At 38.5% G+C, this 23,053-nt stretch overlaps 1 protein-coding gene across 4 annotated transcripts in view; it reads left to right on the top strand.

Annotated features, from left to right (window-relative positions):
• The first annotated feature begins 16,987 nt into the window (after positions 1-16,987).
• Positions 16,988-23,053, top strand: part of LOC124158895 (elongation of very long chain fatty acids protein AAEL008004-like) — a 126,767-nt gene continuing 120,701 nt past the window's right edge. For 3 of the 4 annotated variants that reach the window (XM_046534308.1, XM_046534332.1, XM_046534323.1), the window contains exon 1: positions 16,989-18,384. The gene's annotated coding sequence lies outside the window, so the exon portion shown is untranslated. Of the gene's footprint in view, positions 18,385-23,053 lie in introns of all 4 variants that reach the window. The other variant, XM_046534340.1, reaches the window with a different exon arrangement.

The raw sequence follows: 23,053 nt of genomic DNA, 5'->3' as shown, positions 1-23,053 counted from the left end.
AATTCATGTGTATTTATTCAGTGCCAACATTAACATGAGTTCAGTATGAAATCGATCAATGGAATGAAGGTGCCATGAAATGGTAAGTGGTCCTACATTTTAGGCTGCGATGTATTTTTCATTTACGTGTCAAGTTACGTCATGGCTTGAGGTAGCTATAGTTAACGTGCACGAGTGCCTTTATGGATTCTAGAGTAACATCTAAGTATTCGGATACATGAACTCGGGTACTGTCATCATAATCCTACTCTCAGACGTGTTATACTTCGCGCCTCGTAAATTCGATGATTCACCCCTGTCGGTCATCCTCCGTCCCCGATGTAAAAATGTTGTCTCTCTCTTATCCCTTTAGCCTTCGGGCCGCGTGTCACATTTGGCATTGGGCTATTGTCTCAGAAATCGATTGTTTTCTGGTGCGATTGCTCTTGAATCTGCCTGTGCGGGAGACTGTCAAAGTTTTGGTTTTCCTGGAAATTTGGCCATGGAATTTATTTGAGGTACGCCAGATCTTGGAACTTCAGTCAGTGTTTCCTCCAATAGGAAGAGAAGCTGTAGGTACTGAGCAAATAATTAAATTTTAATGCGTGCAAGTTGCGCAAAAAGTTAAGGTTCCGTTTTATTATTGTTGTTTATCCACATTCTATGTTTATTACGATGATTTTAAACCGTTGCAGAAGGATTTGGTAGTCAGAAACCATATTGTGTATGTATTTGTATCCCTCATATTTCTCAGCCACTTCAGTCTACGCAAGTTCTAATTTTTCTAAAATGTAATGTTTGCGGCAAAATTGTGTGAAATTAATCTGAAACAAAAAAAAATTGGAATATCTAGTAAAAATTGGATACATGTTCATAAAAGAGGGCTGTTAAATTAATAAACCAAAATAACATCCAAAAATTTTATAGGTAATCACTGTCTGTTTTCCCCAGTGTCCTTATCGTATATATCCACTTTCTTTTTGACATGCGCGATTGCTTTTTTATATTTTTTGACATTCTGTGCTCCATATTCTCATTTAAAAAATGTTATCCTCGTGTCGTTGTCACATAAGAGGTCATACAAGTATAATCGAGCAACTTCTGCTGTTCGTTATTGGTTAATTTTCTTCTGATAATTATGCAAATGCAATCAGTCCGTTATCTGTTAATGTTTGAAAATTTATGACACAGTTATGCGATTTTTAGGCTGCGAACTGCTAACGAGTATATAAGTGTTTTTGTAGCAGATAAAATTAGAATACCCTCCGCTTGGAGGCTGAATAGGAGCGGATTTCGGCGAGAAAATTCTTAACATTGGTGCGTACGAATAACGAGATTTGGAATCTCGACCCTTGTTTTCATAAGGTGTAAGTTTTTTTTGTTAACATTCTGATCATTTGAAAGGTTCGCTTCCTGTCGTGATTTGTCGTGCACTATGAAGTTATACATTTGGAACCTAAATAAATGAGATTGTGGATTATAAATGCATCTAAGCTCCACAGGAGTACCTAATGGATACTATTACTGTTAGATTGAAGATTTGCATTTAACAAAGCAGCACCGTTAGTATAGCTTCAGGTAATGTGAAATGAACCTTCTTACGTCTCTCAACGATTCCAAAAATAAGTTTGTACCGTGTGCAATTATTAATTTATTTTCAAAGACATTGCATACTTTTCTTTATCAAGTGTGAATCAAAATGCGTTTATAATTGCCTGAAACAATGAATTTCATAATGGGTGACATTGCGCAATCGTATTGTTGATACTCGCTCAAAGCTCTCGTTTACTTTACCTCAAAGATTAATTGTTTCAGACAATCGTTATCGTAAGTTTTCGTCCAACCTTAATTATTTAATTTCCTTTGAAATCCTGATTGTTAAATAAGATGTCGAAAAGTCTGGATAATAGAAAAACTGTTGTCGTGGTAACTGCAAAGTGCACCCAAAAAAAATCTTTACGTTGCCATAGATCAGCAACTAAGAAGTTGCGACTCCAAGTTTATGGACAAAAATTCTTAAAATTGTCTCCACTACCACCTCCTAAAGTATTGGAGATTCCTCCTGAAACGCCCTGTATACGACCGATCGAGCGTTAGTGATGCTTCCGCATGAAGTCGTCTACATCTATGAATGGTTCTCAACGTGAGCACGTTTCTAAATATCGATGGCTAAGTTCTGACAGCACGTATCTCAAAAATAGCAACTTTTCAGAAGAGCAAAAAAGTATTTTTTTTATTGTTTATAATTTCAATTGAAATTATAATCAAAAAATACATAAAACTGAAAAATAAGCATAGGTTTGCAAACAAATAATTGTTTATTGCTTGAATTTTATGTTTAATTAACAGTATTAGCTCAGGCCGGCCAAATTTTTAGATGCGTGTTGTTAGAACTTAGCCATCGATACGGAATTTGGGCGCGTTCAACTATTACCTCACTTCACCCCTCTCGGCATTTTCTCTGTGTATGCCCCGTGAAAATAAATCGCTTGGATTGATGAGTCAGAGGGAGACTGCATTCATGTAACCCGGCGTTCCTCGCTCGCCTTCAATTCTTCACCCACCGCGTCCTTGGGTGTGACTCGAATATTAAATGACGGCTGTTAATCCGTGCGTCAGTTACGCGTCGTGCGTTCATATTTCCTGGGAATGGAGTGGAAAAAGTCACGAAGTGATATAATTATATTAGGTTATCCACTATAGGTTTGATTTTGTTGCTTTTTTTGTGGGGATAATGAAACGTGAAATCACGTATATATCAATTTATTCAGCCAGTACCAAACCGAACGACTTGAGTCCATGATGGGTCTCAAGCACGGTCTTACAGAGGAGTCGCAAGGCAAAGTACTAATCAGGTTATGAGACCGCAGTGCGTCGTGGATATACTGCATATTCTATTAATATAAATCTCGTGACTTTCATGCTGTGCTTCTTTTCTCGTATTCATCTTTATTTCTATTTTTATTTATTCTATTTTCGGCCTTTTGATTCATTTTCGTATTTATTACGTGATGGAAAAAATATTTAAGGGAATTCGACGGGGAAATAAGGTCAAATTAGTGCTTTTATCCCAAATTTAATCTTGCTTTTATGATCTATCAACTCCGTTACTTTTCAATGCAAGTTTTTTTAAGAGTCAATAAGACTCAAGTAAATATTGAGAGTACATGGATCGCTCTGCAATCATCATCGCGCTACGAACATTTTGTAAAACTCATTAAAATGCGCCGCAATTGGCAACGTAAATCAAACTTCTACGGAACGGATTAGGTCCTCCTCAATAGAGATACCCTCTTATGGGCAGTGGGCGTTAGTCTACATTTGCCATGAGGAAGTTTGCATATGATAAAATACTGAGGTGAAATTTTCATTTGAGATAAATGCGAATGTTGAAAAGGGCATTCTCTCTTTACTTCATAATTTCAATATTATGGCTTAATACGATTTTTAACGAATGATCAATCGTGGAAAAAGACGGGTTTTGTAGAGTGGTGCGTCCTCTCTTGGTTTAATCCGGCGGCTCCGATGGTCCATTGGTCTCCCAGTGTAAACACATCCGCTGACCTCGGGCGCTTGGAGTGGGCGGTGGAGGAAATCGTCCCTTCGGCGGCCTCGCGAGTGTGTACGCTCGACTCCCGGGAACGAAGGGGGAACGCGCCCTCCGCCGCATCCATCACTATTACGTCATGGAACCTGAACTCGTGCCTTCGAATACTTTGCGGGGGAGAGTGGGCGAATTGACGCCACTTGCTCGTGCCTTCCCCTGATTCTCCGCCGAGTTCGAAAATCTCCGCATAGGCTGGTGTATTTTTCCGTGTCCGGCTATCGGAATCCCATCCTGAGAAACATATATGGAGGCAACATGAAAATATTCCTTGAATGTAATGATAATTTTTGGTGCCTGTTATTTTATTCCTGAGTTTTCGCCTTCTTATATACAACTCATAACTTCAGGCTTGACTTTGTGAAACCTCTCCGTATTGGAATTAAGGAGTAAAACTTTGTCAGGTTCATTATTATAGCTAATATAATATAATAGTGAACCTGAAAAAGTTTTACACCTTTATGTTTTAACACTATTCTAGAAAGAACTCATCTCGTATAATTTTTTCACGTCCGAAATCTGAGATGACTTTATGTATTGATAAGAAGAAAACATATAAGCTTAACGTTCCAGTCATCCACATGGATGGTTATTTTCGCAGTCGTTGTTTCATCATTCCTGCCATATCGTTCGTTATCTTGAATGTTTACATTTATATCCTAGTGCCCTTTCATTGATTAAATGAAGGCGTGAGTAACGGGAAGAGGAATATCTTTGAATTACCGAATGTTATCTCTTCCGCTATATTTCTGATTTAAATGATCATCCGAAGCGATTATTCTGAACAGCGTTACTATTCAAGGGAAGGTGCAGGAGGCAAGATCGTGTGAATCGCTCATAGGTGGAGTCATTTTCGAACCATCAGTGGATAGAACCCTCATTCAACTGATCTGTATCTTTTTGAAGAGTCGTGTTTTCTTACAAAATTGACGGCAGATCCAGTGTCATTTTTCTTCGATATCTACGGTAAGGCTTCAAACGCATAGTGTTTTTTAACGGGTTTCGCATTCTCTGTGAAAAATTTGATGACGATTTTTTCGAAAGTTTTATTTTTAAAGTTTTAAACTTTCTTAAAAGTAAAACTTTCCGTGTTCACAATTTATTCGCTTTTCTAGTCTCTCAGAATTGCCAATGTCGGCTAGAAATTTCGTTTCGAAGTTCTCCGGGATGTGCGTTTGAAACTTCCATGATATTCCATCGAGTTTCCGATCACATATTTTTTCGGTTACTTAGCTATACTTGAAGAGTCTTTAGTCCGAAGATTGTCCTCAGGAGATAATTGTTGCATATGAAGGAGCCTCCAGGATTGCGGGAGGAATATAAACTTGCGCAATGACGCACTCGAGAGAAATCCTTGAAGGCTTTTTTTTTGGAAACCCGAGGCATTAGTTGGCATTAAATGAAAAAGTGCTATTTTAAGTGTAGAATACATGCATTACTATTACTGCTACGTAGCATGCGAGTACGGAATAATATTTACGTATCCCCGAGATATTTTTGAACTTCCCTCTGAGGAGTAGCAAGTCTCTGTTCAAAATCAAACCGGAAGATAATGCCATGAATGCTTCACATCTTATATGGAGTCGAATAAGTGCTCTTGATTACGGTATTTCGTGCGTGGTTGGATTTATATTAACGTATGAAGTTTTGGCATGATTGCTGCTATTTAGTTGTGGAAGGGAAAAATTTCGGCTCCTTTCATTCGTTTTAATAGATGAGAACAAATTGTAACTGCGCTGTTGGAAGTGATCCATAATTATAATTATATATTATTTATTATAATAATTATTATAATAATAGTGATAATTATACTGTCGACAGATGATAAGAATTTTAAAGTAGATGATAAATATACTTTTGGTAAAAGTATTCGTTTAATCGATGAAATTTCTAAGAGCTCATGTTTGATGTAAAAACCGTGTCTATTTATAGGATTTAAGTTTAGATTTATGCGGAAAATATTTGCATTAATTTAGCGTTAATTAATTAATGCGTTTGATTACGACGATAGCGCACATTTTTATGTTGTTATTTTCGCTTGGAAATGCTATTTCCATTCAATTAAATTATCACGAAGGGTTGTGAATAGAATCCATTTTTAAAGAATTGTATTTGGTAATGTTTCCTTAATTGCTATAACAATGGGGTTTTCCAATGTCGGCATTATATTTTGGTTGCTCCGCTTCTGTCTGACGCCATCTGGAAGGCAGGCGTAACCCTTGTCCCCCCAAAAAACGAATCAACGCAGCAAAAACCCGGAGAGAATACTGCCATTTAATAACCATTCCTTCTACTACCCCTCGTTGGAATGGAACGGGTCTGAGTCTTAATTTGTTGTGAGACCATTTGGGTCGGATTTACAATGTCTAGTTAGCACTAGCCACAAGATGATACAGCCTTCCAATTTACGTGGTGGTGGCTGAATGTTCTGGTTAGCTTAAAGTTTGATCATATACAGAAGTTAACTTGAACTTGCAACCAGCTCTAGGTAAAGTTTAATGCTGTATCATTATACGGTTATCATTGACCATAGATTGTAAAACTGGCCCTTAGTGGTTAGGATTGTATAGCACGTGGTGTTGCGATGGATGGTGGCGGAAGGATGAGCTTAGGGTGGTGCACGAGGTTCCGCGACGGATGACATCATGCTCGTGCAGCGGGATAGCTATTTCATTCTCTCTCATCGTGCTAGGTCACATATGATTTGAGCAGCAAAAGGAATGCTTTTAGTCCGGCGGCCGGTTGATGCCAGCATCGAGTGGCCTTCAGCGAACTACGCACTCTGCGATTATCGAAACGTTTACCGTGCTTGATTAAAGGGCGCAGTGTTGCAGCCATTCAATTATGGTGCGAGGATTTTTATGTACGCTTGAAGAGGAGTTTCAGTTTACCGTTTTCACCTCTTTATTTTACTAAATGGGATACTTTTAATTTTTTCAGCACAATCGCTATGCCAGTCAGGTAGTCGATGGCTGGATTTCCACCAAACCGGCTAGGGCCCTATGAGCAAATTATCCGCAATCTATATTTTCGTTGATTTTTTGTGACAGTCATTCATTTTGTGAACCTGCCCTCAACCGGTATTTTTTTCAGAGCTAATGACTCGTTTACAAGTTATGATATTATCGTCAAATTTTCAAGTATACAGAGTTGACTCGTGTAGAGTTGTCCGCGTATCAAATTCGAATACTCGTTTCCTTATTTTCTCACGCGGAAAATTTACAGATTTGAAAAACAGAAATTTTTACCTAAGTCCAGCTTGTATGCCCTGAAAAAATTCAAGATGATGGCTTTAATTTGTAATATGTAACAGGTCATTAATAATGACTGTACGGTTGAGCGGTAGTGATGCGTCTTATGTTTAGCTCGATTTGGCTTAATGTACCCCACCCCCCGCTAAACCATCATTTTGCGACATTCGTAGCCCCGTTTACTCCGCTCTCTGAGCTCTTAAAGATGCTCTAAGGCCGACTTCCAGAAGAAGACTTCAAAGGTGGGGCTTTCGGACCCCCCTTATAAAAATCGTTGAGTATTAAATCCCGTATAAAAAGCGGCATTTTTTTCTCGGTATGTACTCAGGTCCCCCCAGTCGATGGTATGTTTTCTCCTCATTGCCGGTGTCGTAAGCCTTTAGATACCGCCACTAGACTCAAGCCAGCGACTTCGATATTCTTTATCACAGTGAAACCATGGCATCTTGTTGGATTCTTCAGGACATTTCTTCGCAGCCATCAGGCATTTAATTCTTCGTTAGATTAAATATTACTTTTGTATTGCTTTTCTTCGTGGTTTCGCATTAGGAGATAATTAGATTTCAAGTGGACTTGCTGAGGATTTTGAGATGTTTAGGGTAATGTAAGTTTGATTGAGAAAATGTTTCCTTATTTCAGTTAGGTGATAAATTCTAGATGAAAGTCATACTCAACGTATTTTGGAATCGTACTTCATTAATTTGATGTGTCTTGAAAAACATTTTTCCCTCGATAATATTTAATAGCGTAGCATCAATCTAGTAGTATTTATTTAAGGTTGGCGGCATTCATTCCAATGAATTTGTGTGTTCCAGTGAATTATTATTTGCTTCCTTCAAAGTTAAGTCCTCCCTCGGTAGACTGATAGCTACATTTCTTGGTGTGAAGGTTTTGTTGACGTTATTGTCGACAACCAAGAATACCAATAATAATCATTGCTAGTGAGCGTTTATAGTGTATCACGAAAAAAAAAATTTGATTAATACTGTCAAACTGGTGTGATAGGGAGTATTTTTGTTAAATCTCCTTAAACTTTTAAAGATATACATTATTAAGCACTTGATTTATTTTATCAAACGCTCTTGATATATTTCATCGAACATTTTGATAGTTCATAATTTGGTCAGTTGTACGAAAGAGTTTGGTAAAAATAACTGAATTAATTCAATACGATTCAGAGGTTGGTAACTTTCACCGAAGTTATTATTAATTTTCGAAGGTGCTTGCTTGTTTGATAACAATTATCAAACTATATTGTAAGCCAAATTTGGTTTGATAGAATTTACTAATTTGTTTCGTAATCTATCGAACGGTCTGTCGTTCCTTTATAGTTTATACCAATATACATTTGCAGGTGAAAGATTCTTAAACAGGCTTTACTTAAAAGATAGGTTGATATAAATGATTTTATTTTCATTATTTGTGATAGCGATAACGTTTTAATTTTGTTTACGTTCATTTTTCTGTTTATTTCTGCTTTAAAGTGCAATGTTATCCGTAAGCTGGTGCATCCAAGACAATGAATACGTAGGATAAGTGCAATTATGGGCATTTCATTGTCAATTGTTTGCATTACGAAGATCACGTTCCGTTGAGTAACTAAGTAATCAAGCTTTTAACATCTTAAGATTCACAACTTGAGTAATATCTTGTTTATCCAAGGTTGTCATCTCCTACTCACAAGATGATTCAATAGCGTATTATCATGGACATAAAAGCTGTAAGGATATGTTTGGGTATTCCAACACATTAAAACTTTAATTAGAGGTATTCCTGAGGTAAAATCATTCGCCATCATGGTGAATAATCATGTGATAAAAGTCGTCATACTAGACCCAATCCATGCTAAGGATATCACTTAGCACGTTAAAGTCAACCTACATCGATGTAAAAACTCTGCAAATAACGTTTTCTTTCGCAACTGCTCTAGATGTTGATATTGAGTAACTACGTAATGCAGTTGTGTGCTACAAGTATCCCTTTTAAGCTTACAGAGGGAAATTGTTGTCACACCTTATTCACATTTCAAAACAAAGGTTGATAATTTACAATAATAATATAGGGTGTTTATAAATGAATATCGGGTTTTAACGCTTTATAAACTGTATTACATTATACTTATAGTTATAAATTATATGTCAAATGAAAGAGCGACTCAAACAGTTTTTTTATTATTTTTTATAGCAACAATGCTCATGTGCGTTAAGTGTTTCCGCCGCGATCCGATAGAAAGCGGTAGTAGCAAAGATGGAGGCTAGTGAACAGAAAGCGTTTTTTGTTTTACAGTTTTCAAAGATTAAATCTGTGCAACGTGCGTTCCGCATTAAATTCGGTTGTTATCCTCCGAGTGACAATAACATCCCTAAATGGTATCATCATAGGCCTGGCCCTATAGGAAATCCCCAAAACACATTAAAAATCTGTATTTGCGTCGATAATGGTTGATCTCAGTATCTCCGTGTTTTTCCCTCTTCTAATGCGACTCACCAGGAAATTCTTTGGCATTACGGCATCCGGCTCGGTTGGAGGGAATGAATTGGAAGTCTCGGGATTTTCCTTTCACCGATCAGAAGGAGGTGCTCTGTGAAGGAGTCTCTCGCACCCCCCCTGCAAAATGTACACGTTCTCCTATCGTGCGCTTTGGCTGCCGCGATCGAGTGGCCCTGAGAGGCCTTTGCTCCCGGGTGCCGCTGAAACCTGTTCTCATGAGTTGCAAATCTCATCAATTGTAACTCTATCGCTGCTGATTGGCTCTGCTTCGCTTTAATAGATACCATATTTTTGATACTGTTGCCAGGGTAATTGTTGATTTGTGTGACCTTGGGATAATATTCTCTACTGGAAAACCAGGAAAGTCAGATAATCGAATGTTATTCAGATAGTCATTGTTGACTGGGAAAATCGAAATTAAATGGGGAAAATTCGCATTTCCTATTGCATTAGAAATTTTCTCCATGCTATTACGCATGCGTATGTCTTCGAATATTGGAAATTTTATTCTCAAGAAATCATTAAAATGGTTCTCAATATCAGATGAAACCCATTAAGTATTATAATTTTACTTAATACCTGGTACAGAATATCGTTTTACATGACTTCGTTATACTTTTACCTCCTTTTCCGTACTTTTAACCTGTCATGATAAATATTCTGTGAACTGTACTGTATTTTACAATGTCTAAAATCATGGAAATAGTTTTGAAACTAGGAAAGAGTCTTCAAATACAATCTTCATATTTGGGTGGATAACTTAATTGCTTAACCTATATGATTCATTAAATGGTCAAAAATACTTGTCTATGTGAGTTGGATTACGTGAAAAATCGTTCCCTTTGTTGTAGTTAATTTTCCGTGTTATTTACTTTGATTTCACGTTGCTTATGTGTGTAGTATTTAGGAGCAATAATCCAAACCTTCGATCCTATATACCTCAAAAAATTTTAAAGTATAGTATATTTCTATTTATGACAATGATTTTGAGTGCCGAAGATAAAAAAGTGTCAGACGGAGTATACTTATAAATATTTTCATATTTTGCATTGATTAAATATTAAAAATAATTCATTCAAAATTTAGGGATTTGTCATGGCGCGTATCATTTCTGGAACAGAAAACAAATATCAAATCAGATTTTGTTGAAACTGTAGCTCATTTAACCCAGACTGATCTGTAGCTATCTATTATCATAGAGTAAGTATATACTTACTCTATGCTATTACTGAATGGTTGCCATGGATAATGAGTGTCTGCATTTTTAAAGGCCTGGTTACACGGTACATTAGAATGTACAAGATTCTGTACATTTTTTTGAATGGCTTTCTGAACAGATTCTTGTACATTCACATGGACAAGATCCACGAATAGGTGGTTACACGGTACATTTTTCGTACATTTTTAAATGCGCAACAAATTATTTCAACTTCAAATATAAACCAATGGGGAACATGCACACTTTTTTAAAAGTACTAGAATAAGTGATTTCCTACCTCAAATGTGCTCGCCGAAATTTTCGCGGATGAATATTTTTTTTAGCTGAGTTATGAATCTTTAAAAAATAATCTTTATCGACTGCTTGAAACACATGACGGAGCGTGCGCGCGTTACATCACAGCACGGTATCCACTGATGAGAGACTGAGGAAGTGGATAGAAAAACTGTCAATGTAGGGGATCAAATGCAAATTTTGTGAATATGATTGCTGTTTTAACGTCAAACTTCGGATTGTGAATATATTGGGTTGCCAACGCATTGTTGAAATAAATAAAGGGAATTGTTTGGGGAGATTTGGAAAGATTAAATTGATATACGTTGATTGCAGATTGTGATCTACGATACACACCTCCATCATTTGCTGAATGCAGTAAGTGTGTTGCAGCATGGTTATTCAATAGAAAAACATGTGAAAACAATATAAATCGTGTATATTGTGTATCCTACAAAACCATATGAAGTGCCCCGTCGTCTAGTACCTCTATTTACTCGCCGGAGAATTGCTTGCGTTCCAAAGAACAAAAATAGAAGGAATAAGTGGTTGATGATCCAAAGAATGGAGTTTAATACGTTATATATATTGTCAGTGGGATATTCTCAACGTAAGTACGCTTTTGAATAAGGGTTACCGTAGGGTTTTATCGAGTCGCCAGTTTTTCTCGGATGACCACCGAATTTGGGATGTATCACTTATTTTACTTTGTAAACAGCCCTATAAATGTACCTATTATTCTGTCTGTTATAGGATCAAATTAAACGGAAAGTGGTTGTTTACGAGTATAAATACTGATTATGATTAAACCACGGGGAAAAATAAGGAATGCAACGGGTAGTCTACCTCTCGTCGCAAGGAGCCCCGAACAAGTAACATTCACGAAGTGTCATTCGCCGATATCGTTCAATTTTGGTAGGGTAGTAGTGTTCCATAATAAAAGCACATTTTCAAAATTTCTCGTGCCCTTAAGCCTTGTGACACAATAAACAGGACATAATGAAGGCAGTTGAGTTTTAGATCTGAAAGCGAGTGTGTCGTGATTTCTCTCCATCCTTCCCCTGTGAATCGGCGCACGCTACAGGAATATACGAGAAACATGAGGCTTTTGGCTAAGTAAATTCAATATTAATTACTGCGATGCCCATAACTTTCACTGCATGTAAAAACAAAACCTAAAATGTCGACTCGTTTTTGCAGTCGGTCTCGGTTCAAAAACAGGAACTCGAGTAAATACAGCGTAAATAGTATTTGAAACTTATTTCTTTGTCTGTCAAATGCTTTTTTATTACCTTTCAACGATCATTTTGATCTCAATCTTGGACGATTCTCGCGCTTCATACATTCAGCGCCTTTCCATCTTATCCTTCCTTTTACCCATCCCCTTTTCTTCTGTTTCTTTCTTTCACTACCTATATCCAGTGAAAAATCCAAGACAAGCAAGACGTCAAAATGAAAATAATTATCGGAGCCATACGTAAACAAAGAAGTCGCCAATACAAGTCAGATGAACTAAATGAGTTGTTTTCGTAGTCTACCACCAGGTGAATCTGTTATGAGTCCAACTTGTACGATTATCTGACTGAAATTTGAACAGGCGTTCAGAAATTCATACATTCGTACATTTTTGCGTGATTACAAGGTGCATTTTCGCGTTCATTCAGAGATTCAGACATTCTCACATTTTCTTGTAAATTCTAATGTACCGTGTATCCAGGCCTTAAGAAAGGTGTGCACATCATTCCTGTAACCTTCTGGGTGATTATATTTCGTAATGGTGACTTCTAATCGGACGTGCTTGGGCAAACACGCTACTTTAAGGCAGTATTATGATATTATTAGACATTCATCTGAATACAGTGGTAAGTGATGTCTGTGAAATAAAATTTCACTCTCGTTGAGGAACGAAAAGTGATTTGTTCTCCGTAATCAGGCGCTTCTCTCATGCGTCACTGATTTAATATTTCATCTACCTTTGATAAAACTTCTATCGCGTAATACTATGGCAGCCTCTGAGTAATTGTGTGACAAAAACCAGGTATCAATTGAACCGCATACTGCATTTATGTGACGTTTTGAAGTGAATGTCATGGGCTATGGGATATTATAGGCTATATGGGATATCTTAGGCTATTTTTTTCCTTTTTAACGTTATTCCTGGGAAATATCTATGTTTTCTTCTTAATGTGAGAGAATGGTCAGAACGTCGCATCGTCTTACTGTGTGAGCCAAAAACATGATCCTCATTGACTCCTTCCAGTGTAATGCTTTATATTTACATTTAAGTTAGGATTATTAATGAATAGTTCATTTATGTCCTTATTTGGTGGTGAAGCACCCTTTAATAGAAAGTTGCTGGTTCATCTGTTTATGGCGTGCTTAAAAACGGTCTAATAACGATTTTTATGTCGTTTCATTCAATCGCACGTGTGATCAATAACGCTTTGATCTCGTCCTCAATGTTTAAGAGCTGATTTACAACTGCCTTGTATGGCTGCTTGCTGGATTTTATATATTCTCTCTAGTATGAAAGCAAGAACGGTATTAGAAGGGCAATTTTTCGTATTTGAACTCTTTTTTTTAATTCCAAAATTCAATCCCTTGGTTTTGCACACTGATATTGTATGATCTCATTTCATTCAATTTTTACCCATCTTTTTTATCCTTTCTTTGATTGAAATTAAAATTTAGCATGGCTTTTCTAATACACGTGCGTTCAGATTTCGCTCTAATAACATTTTAATTCTTGTATTTTAATTTTGCCTATTATTTACTCTATATATTTTTTCAATAATACTAAGAGCTCTACAAAAGGAAGCTCCTGTTTAACAACAGGAATCGAAAATTTCATGGGTAAAAGAGGAATGTCTCGGTGTATGACAACTCCTAATAATGTATCTGCTTTGGTCAATGCAGGATTTCCATGCACCCTAATGCCAAAGATGCTTTGTTTTTACGTTTATGTCAGGATTTAGTGGCCAACAAACCAGCAGGAAAATTGAGTGAGACACGTGTCCTCATATTATCACGTTGTTATTGTGTAGGTACTTGTATTTTCCAGCCAGTCAGTTCAAAGGAACTTCGAATCACCACGGTGCAATAAACATTTATTTAGAAGGTTTCATGCTTTGTGAACGAAGATTAGCAATCATTTATTGTGCCATTCTTCATTGAGGATTAAAAGATGGGCTCACCATCAGTTTTTAAGCACGTCATCATGAACTGAGTTCCTTACTCGATTTCGGATGGTCCTCAAATTTTGAAGTTCGAATCAGGTTTGCCTTTAAATGGAGTAAATGTGCAGACAATACGCTAATCTGTCTTCTTTAATCCTCGATTAAAATCAGAATTATGAAATCGAATTTAAATCTCTCTTATTTCTACAGCTGCGTCAAAAGGATTTCCAGACAACTGTTGCACGCACATGAATATTTCAGAGTATACTTTGCTAGTGTGTTACGCAATGACTTTAATGTGTGCACTTGAATCAGGGGGAATATCGCTGGCGCGACATACATGTATGTATAACCTTTTCTGGGCTTCATTTATGCTGCCTGTGGATTTCCAGTCCCTGATGAATCGTGGATAGGGAGTATCGAGCACATGACTAAACTGTGCGTAATTATGAGTATGGTTATGCATTCGAAGGCATTGAGGATCTCGACTTCGTTTAATTTTTGATTTCTTATTGAAATTTACTTTTTTGCTTTGGATATCATAACGACTGCTTCTTTTATTGAGATATCTCTATTCAATTTATGAATAAAGTGATCGGTTGATGAATGGGCAATTTTCCAATTGACATTTGTTTATTAGCAACGACCCCTTTTAGTTCAGTGTTTCATTGTCATTCCTGAAATGAGACATGAAAATGAAATCCATTGAGATAACAGCTATTATTATACGAAGAGTGATTGATTTTCCTCCAATTAATTTATCTGTTAAGTAAGAGAATGTTGTCACCGTATTGACTAAAATGCATCCTTTTGCTGTGATCATTTCTAAATACCAAATTCCATTCAGTAATTATTTTTACTTGCTTGATAGATTTTTTTATAAAACTTACAATTAGATCATTTCATCCTATATTTTAGATAGACTGTGGTGGAACTAGCTTATTAGATGCCATCTTAGGGAATTTAAGTCACATCCACCCAATGTGTGAAAAAATGTGATGTTTAGAGACATTGGTGAATCACCTCGCCGGATGGCTTTCCTCTTTATTAAGATGATTTAAATCTCACCGTCAATTACTACTTTGGTTTTCTTTTCAATTTTTTCAGCAATTACTGTCGCACTTCATCCCATGCGGTTTAACCTATTGTCCTCTGTGTTGAGATTACATGCACGCCGCATAATTAAAGCTTTCCACGATGTGTAACGTTTTCAGTGATGTTTTTTTTGCTTCGGCATTTCATTACCGAGATAAATTAAATCGTCAAGTTTAAGAAGCGTGTAGCAACTCTTTCGCCTCACGGTAGTTAGTCGTGAATCTAAGTAGACGAAGGCAAGCAGTTTGGCATCTTTGGTTTTTCCGTGGTCGTTCGGTGTCTGGCTATAGGAAATTCCCTTCCATTTCCATTCTCGTTTAAGTTCTTTGACGACTCCCCTCTCCGCGCGATCGCCCTGTCGCGTCAAACGACACTGACTGCCTGGGGGACAAACGCTCCAACGAACTAGTCGACCGAGAAGGCAACCGCTTGACTATCGGTGGAAGGCGGCCCGATATGTGTCGAATAAGGGTATTATTCATTTGGATCTCGCCTGACTGTCCGTGGTGGATTTTTTTCCGCAATACCCATAAGAAGACTGTGGAGGGAAGAAAAAAACTAATAATGAATGTTTTTTCCCGTTACCCATAACCTACCGCTTCTTTTAAAGGTCCCCCTCTATCCTGTCATCACCTTGTGATAGTTTCCCCGCCCCTTTACCGAAAAAAGTGTCCGCAATTGCAGTGTTCAACATACATTTTTTTGGCGCTCATTAATGAAAGAAATGTTTTGCAATCATTGACAGCGTCCATCGAGGTTTAAAATTAAGTGTAGGGTACACAGATTTTGAATAAATCAGTCCTTATATCTTCATCATAGTATTATATCAGCTATTTTAGCCGATCTTCAAAGCGCTATTCCCATGCGACTAACTTGATTTGACTTAAATTAATGCATTCATTTGCTTATAATGCAAAAAGGAGTTCGTTAACGGGTCTAATTTTTTTAATTTTTATGACGATTATTTTGGTAAAAGTAACATAATATCATTTCATGTCAAAACGACGTATATATATTATTGTATTAAAAAATTTATGCTCCTTGTGCGAAAAATCCACAGAGGAAAAATCATTCGCCTTGACCGGGATTCGAAACCAAATACCTCGATTTCCAGCCGAGTACTCTAGTAACTAGGTCCTAGGTCCTTTGATCTAGGAAATCGAGGGATCCGGGTTCGAATCGCGGTCAAGGCGAATGATTTTTCCTCTGTGGAATTTTCGCACAATTTGTGCATTGCGGGTGACTCCGTAAAAGCTATCACCGTGGCTAGTCTCAGTATACTTAAATAAATTTATGCTACTACAAAAATCTTCTGTTCTAGAATAGTCAGTACGAAGAGTTTACTGCAGTAGCCGCTGGTCACTGAAGAAGAATTAGATGAGCATATTTTTCATAAATTTCGCGAAAATGACATTTCGTATTTTTCTCTCGGTGGATCTTAATCTTATCTTCCCTCATCCTAAGCTACTTGCTAAACTTCACTCTCCTCCCCCCCCCTTACACTTCGCAGGTTGGAAAGACGAAGTGTTGGGCAAGGTTTGTTGTGAAGCAAGGAGGCGGGAGTTGGGGAGTTTTCTGTGTCTCACCGCGGGTGTGTGCGTGAGTGTGGGGAGAAATGCGTGTGTTCCTCCCTCGACGGTGAGAGGGGGGTAGGGGAAGGCAGGTAAACGAAGGTGAAGGGGGGAGGGGAGGGAACGAGATTGGTGCGAGGAAGTGGAATGGGGTAGATTGGGAGGGGTGGTATGGTCTTGTCCAGCGGGTTGAATAAGAGGTGGGGGTCCGAGGCGTAACTTAATGGAGAGGTGGGCGGGGGAGGGTGGGGTGGCCGGGTGGGAGGGGTGAAGAAGGGAGGGAGAGCTCGAGCGAGAGAGGATAGTTGGTCGGGTCCGCACTGGCGTTTGCTCAGTCGCGCTCTTCCTCCCACTGCGTGTGGACGCTTGCCTGCACTCCCAACTCGCCGTTCCTTCGCTGAGCGGGTATCAGCGCGCACGGGCAGCAAAAAAAAAGGGTCGCCTTCTCGTTCCCGCGGGTTTATTTTCGGGTAAAATTTCCCGCGCGTGTGGAGCAGGGTTTCCAATCTCCCTCCGCTATCTCATCTCTCTTCGTATTTCTCGACCGATCCCTTCTGCCATTTCATTGGGACTTTATGCCTTTTTTTCTCCCGCTGCTCTCAACGCCTTCCGCGAGTGTAAACGCGGAGACCGCCGTGTCTGTAGTTCGCGAGGAGTTAAAGTCCGGAGAGCTGGCCCCGCCGACTTGGTCCGCGCGCGACGGCGAAGCCGCCCATTACAGTGCCACCTGTTGGTCTCCCGGACGCATCGTAAACAGATAAAAAAAAACAAGGCGGCTTGTTTTTCGTGTGAAGAAGGGCGAGGACTTTTAAAAAACCAACAAAACATTTATACGCATTGCTATACATATTTCCTTGTGAATGTATGTATAAGAGTGCATATATATGTATTTAAACCTTTAAGCGTTTTTTATTTTATTTTCGTTTTAACTCGTTTGGAGAGAAATCGGTGTGGGGTGTGAGGTTTTTTTAATTTTTTTGTACGCGGAGGAAAGAGGTGCAAAAGCTTCTCGGAAGGGATATTTAAGTGGAGAGGGAAAGAGAGGGGAAGTGGAGATAAGGAGGGAGGGGAAGGAGTGGATATAACTTCGCCTTGCACATCCTCTAGAGGGGGCCACGAATTGGGCATAGCTTAGTGGACTGGTCGCGCGCCTGTCGCAAGCATCAAACCAGTAGCAGCAGCGGAGAGTGGGAACCGAATCGCCTTGCCCGCGAAAGTTTCGCTCTCGTCAACTTTTAGTGTGTTGTTGTTGCTGTTCACGCCAATTCTTCTTATTTCGGGAGGAAAGTGTTGACCAGGGACTCCTGGAGGTACTCTCCCCGCTTGGTCACCCCCAGAGTGTGTGCGAAAACCTTTGTCTGGACTTAAAAAGTTTGATTTTAAAAAAGCCCTGTGCTCGCTGTGAAGCTCTTCGGAGATCGTCGTTCTGTTTGGGAGTTTTTACTCTTTATTCTTAAATCGCGCGCCCTTGTTTTAATTTCTGACTTCTCGTCAGATAGTAGTCCTCATCAGGGCACAAGTCTCGAATGTCTTTGATCCCGTGCTCGGATAATAGCTGTCGCGTTGTTGTCGTCGGAGGAAGGGAAGACAGCGGTGATCGTTCGTGAGGAGACTTTTTTTGAGAAGTGGGAGAACTATCTGTTTGTTCCTGTTTTTCGGGAGTTTAGGAGTTGAACCATACCTGAAACTCGACCAACGGTTCGACGTCAGTCTGCAATCTCAGGATGTAAGTACAGTGGATTTTTCTTCTCTTTTCTCATCATCCCTGCGAATCCCAAGATATTTCAAAACTCACGGAGAGGGCTTTTTGGCTATCCACTTGGTCAATTTATCCATTGATGCCTATGTTTCGATGGGTGAACTAACCGCGGTTCAAAAAGTCTTGACCGATACCTTTCCTCGGGAAAGTACTACGTCTTAAATGTTGATACATACACCTCCTAAGAGTGCCTACTGACTTAATTTTTCCTTTGATCGCCCATCTTTCTAGTTTCTCCATCGCTCGTCAATCAAGTGTGCCATAAACTATTGCATGTTTCATACAAGATAGAATATTGTCCCTGTCGATGACTTCTGCCACCTATCGTTATCGTTTATCTATTGGTAGTCTTTTTTTATTCTTTCCTGTGCCAATGACTGCTTGCGATGGTAGAGATATTCAGCGTTGTCTGGGGTCTAGTTACAGGTGTTTGGATCGATGCTTGCAAATTATTAGTTCAGTAACTGTTTACATTTCATGACGAATTAATGCAGAATTATTTGTTTTTTCTGCTTGGATTTAGATCTTGTACTCGCTATTGTTTTGCTGCTGACTTGTGTTATTATTTAGCGGTCTTTCGTTATTGGAGCGACTGGATTGGAATGTAAATGGTATGTTCTTAAATTTCATAATACTTTGCAAAGGTACAGCGTAAGTCTTTGCACCTGATGGTCCTGCTGATCGCGCAAAGCTCTCATCCACTCCATAACCATGTCGTCACATATTATTTCTATCCATTTCTATGGGGCTTACTTGGTCGGGAAAAATCCTTAAATCATTTGAAAGTAGTAAAATATATAGGAGGGAAGTAGGTAGTAAATTGGAGGCAGTGGTTTTCTGTGCCTCCGAAAGTAATTTTCTTTTTGCCTATGTACCCATCACTTTGATTCATCCAGAATGAATGATATGGTTAAAATTTCTGTCTATTCTAAAGCCAGCTTTGAATACGTGCCTATCCTCATGTCCTTTTAAATGGATAACGATCATATATTTAGCCTAATTCCACTGTATTAGCGATTGTAATTACTGGAGTACCTGGCTATTTGGCCATAAATCAATGCGCACAAAATCTGTTGGATATAGCTTGCCGGTTTTCTTTAAGGTTTTGGTAATTTAAATTTCGCTCTGTTGCATTAGCGAATCTCGATTTGCACCGATGCCTTGATGTATGCAGTTATTCTTGTTGCACGCACTGTGGTTGCCCGCATTAAAACCTCCAATACGCTAGATTTCTCCTCTGGTCCTTTCGGAAAGCGGCCACTGGTATTTCCTGGCCTCGCCGTCGGTAAAAATTGGACCAGGGACATCAACGTTTGCCGCGGCGAAAATTTGACCTCAAGTTTCGAAAATTTCGTAAGAATTTTTCGGCCGCGTATCGGGCTCGAGACTGTCTGCCTGTCTTATAGTGTTAAATAATTTATTCAGGAGGCGGATTTCTCTTTTTCTGCGAGAGGTTGTATTTTTCTGGGCGAGTCGTCGCAGTCCGTCCGGTGTCAATCAACTTTTTCTGCCTCTTTTGGGGCGTTTGTTATTGTAATGGGAAAATACGGAACTATAACTGAATCCATTGAAACTGCACTAATCCACGGTGCGAGAATTTGGCAAGAGCAGTTTTCATCGTTATCTTCGGTGCTACTAGTGTTTTTTTCATATATTATGTTACATATTGTAAAGTCGAAATCAAAGTATTCTTGGTGCGATAAGTTAAAGTAATGGCTTCGGTAACTTCGAATATGTGTAGAAAAATTATTATATCTCAAAAATGTGGTCAATATACTAGTAATTATTTTAAATTCATGGCCTATATTGGGCCATAGTTGCTGCTGGCAGGAGGCGAGCAGTCTCTTATACGGAAATGTGCCTTTTATACCTATTGCATGTACAGATCAGACAATCATTGTGCGGTTGAAGTGCAAGCCCAAAACTTCCGCTTTAAACCAACGGGAACTTACAATTAGGGGGCTGTACTCTGCTCTGAAAATTGAAACAAACACTTAGTAGAGGTTGATTCAAATGCTGTCCTTACGATCACCGAATAATGTTAGTCTAAGATTATTACGACCTTGCCTCCATCATCCTCCAAAGGCCAGCATATAGTCTTGCATCGCCAACGCATAGATTTTGACGAAGACGTGAAGTTTTTTAGATCAAGTTAGATTTCCCATGTTCTATTTATATGGAAATTTTCTTTTCATCTGTCCATCGGCGAAGGACTTTTCTCCTCGGTCCAAATCCAGGGTATGTTTACTCGCCCGTGCGCGCCTACCCGTTTGGTAGACGAGGTCAGGTTCGAGGATAACTAGGGGAAGGTTATCATGGTTGGGCTTTTACCTTTAGCGATCCGCTGCTCTTGACTACAACCTTCGCCAAACGGCTAAGCTTTTATCTGGCTCTGAGCGACTGAGTCGAGGATTTGGGTAACACCACGAAATGTTTCCAGGGCTGGGCCGGTGATATTTATAGTTTTCTTTCGAAATGATCCTCACCTTTCGTCAATTTTTTCAATCTGCCTCTTTTTAAAATATTTTTTTATTTCTTTTAGTAAATACCAGCTTAAAAATATGTAATTGAGTGATGTTGTATTTCATGGAAGATTGTTTATGCAAGAATTATCATAAGTTGGTCAGGGTGCACCTGGTGCATTTAAAAATATAGCATTTTTTCTATTTTTCTGTGAGATAAAATGTATTTGTTCATAATTCCTCTGAAGACTCTTTATAAAAACTAGATTTTTATCCGAGTATTGTGGTGACTTAATTATATGGCCCTTCCTGATTTTCTGAATCTTTTTGTTGGTGGATACTAGTGATTAGGTGTAGGAAACTTCTATCAATCTACCGTTGAGACTTACCCCGAAGATTGCTGGCTTCTGGCGAATTCTATCCTGTATGTTAACTTCCGTGTTAAGAAAAATGATTATGAATTATTGAGATAATTTTTTTGGAATTATGTTCATTGGTTAATTGGTAATTAATATATTTTCAGCATTTTTGTTTCCACATCTAACAATAGCGAATTTCGCGAGTGAATTTATTGAAAGGTTTAATATTTTTTTTTAATTTGGTTCCTAGTCGTACATCTGATTAATATGAAGGGCTCAGAAGAAATCTTGGACTAAGTACTACCTGTTAGTCTAATCACCTTTTCAAATTGCAGTCCCTCTAGTTCATTCAGTACCTGCGAGTCGTTAATGAACGACGAGCCGTATTTACTCAGATTCGTCGAAATGAATACCCGCGTTTTGACCCAAAGCCAACGAAGAGAATGTTTGTCAATAGAGCGCAACTACCGGAATTTCATTTATATTTGTCGTGTAGTTTGAATTGTACGTTGAATCTAGCCAGGGACTTGGTCAGCTGTTACAATTTCACCTGTTATTTGTACGTAATTCAGTGCAGATGTCATGGTTAGCTTTTATTCGAGGAAAGAGTAGGGAAGAAAATTTAAGGGAGAATATTCGTCCTCTTCCGGGCCTAACTCTGGATGTTAACCTTTTCTCATGCTCTATCATTTATGACTTATAATTACTGCCATATTTTTCTACTTTTTCTTCACCCTCAATAATTATTCAGAATTTCGTCCTCTAATGACATTGGGAGCGTCGTTCATTCTGTAGTTTGAAAATAGTTCTCTGTTGTGACGTTTTTGTCTCAACAATGATGTGTATTTTTCTATAAAGATCATTAAAGAGCCTTTAAAGATAGATTCCAGGGCCTTCGGGACGTAGCTGTGTGTGTGTTTGGTATCGCATTTTGATGTCAAAAATCTTCTTTAAAATGTTCGGAGCGAGGAAGGTTTTTTTCCTGTAGGATTCATTGCGTCACTCTTGGTGGAAGACAGGGAGAAGACAGTAGGTGTATTAAAATGGCGTGTAAATGGACAGAGGAATCCTGTCTGCGCGTCCGTCGCATCATTATCTCTAGTCCTTCGCGGGATGTGTAAATAATCTCTCGCGAGAAGGAAGGCGTAGTGAAACTCTCGGCGTCAAAGTTTGCTTTGATTGGCTAATTAGAATCCCTCAAGGTCTCTACCAGCGACAGTCCCTGCCACGGAAGCCTTCTATATAGTTGTGCGTGGATTGAATGCTATTGAAAGAGAGAAATAAATGCCTTGAATATTTGTTGGGTACTATTATTTCCGTGATTAAAATTACTATTAGGTCTGTTGGCATTCCTCAGAAATAAGATTTATTATGATTAAAAGTAAGATACTTAACGTTTAGGCGGGGATTTTTTTTAAAGTATGTTTGAATTGGCTTTTTGTAAGAAAAGGGATAAGTTTCATGACTATTATTGCCCCATTATGCCAGTCAGTTGTTCTTTTATTCCAAATATTCATATTGAGGGTTTCTATTACACAATCGGAGTGATGAACGTGTAGATTTTTAGTTGGAACGAGAAAGTCGTTTCAATTTTAAGTCAGCTGACGTTGAATTAATGTTTTTTTACCCCTTCGCTTTATCAACTGCATCTTCCTGAGAACCTATTGCGAAGTTTTCATTTTATTAATGTAAGAAGTGAATCATTGGTACTATTAAGTTATTACCAGGACTTTTGAACGCCCTTAAATCTCGTATATTTATTTAACCTATGGTTCCAATTTTTCTCTATTAATTTCAGGTCCTGTATTTAGTTCT

Source organism: Ischnura elegans, chromosome 1 (genome assembly GCF_921293095.1).
Source record: "Ischnura elegans chromosome 1, ioIscEleg1.1, whole genome shotgun sequence".
Lineage (NCBI taxonomy): Eukaryota > Metazoa > Arthropoda > Insecta > Odonata > Coenagrionidae > Ischnura > Ischnura elegans.
The sequence above is the reverse complement of the archived record's forward strand: the minus strand, read 5'-3'. Positions and strand labels throughout refer to the sequence as shown.